We start from the raw sequence: 585 nt of genomic DNA on the forward strand, positions 1-585 counted from the left end.
TGGGGGATATTACAGAGATAGGGAGGGGTGTAGGGGCTGAAGGAGGTTACAGAGGTAGGGAGGGGTGTAGGGGCTGAAGGAGGTTACAGAGATAGGGAGGGAGTGTGGGGGCTGGAGGATATTACAGAGATAGGGAGGGGTGTAGGTGCTGAAGGAGGTTACAGAGATAGGGTGGGAGTGTGGGGGCTGGAGGATATTACAGAGATAGGGAGGGGTAAGGGTTGAGGATTGACAGCACAGAATAAGATTCTGTGACTGAAGCATTGACAGTGCATGTGATGGGTGAGTGGGATTTGGTGGGACTTGATGGTTTGGGGAGGGTTTATTTGTTGGGAGTGTGAGTTGGTGTGGATGGGGGAAGGGAGCAGGGATTGGGGCAAGTGAGGGGGGGATTGACTTCACACACCATCAGCAGAAACAGTCCCTCACCGTCACACGCATCTCAGTGGTGATAGAACCAGAGATTGGGAACTAAAGCCAGTATCAGACTTTGACACTCAAACAATGACAGACTCAAAGCGCTGATGGGACTTTGGCACTATTTACAGAGCACACTTGTGTAAGTGCACACAACTTCGGCTGAGC

Source organism: Rhincodon typus, chromosome 47 (assembly GCF_021869965.1).
Source record: "Rhincodon typus isolate 14 chromosome 47, sRhiTyp1.1, whole genome shotgun sequence".
NCBI classification, from domain to species: Eukaryota; Metazoa; Chordata; class Chondrichthyes; order Orectolobiformes; family Rhincodontidae; genus Rhincodon; species Rhincodon typus.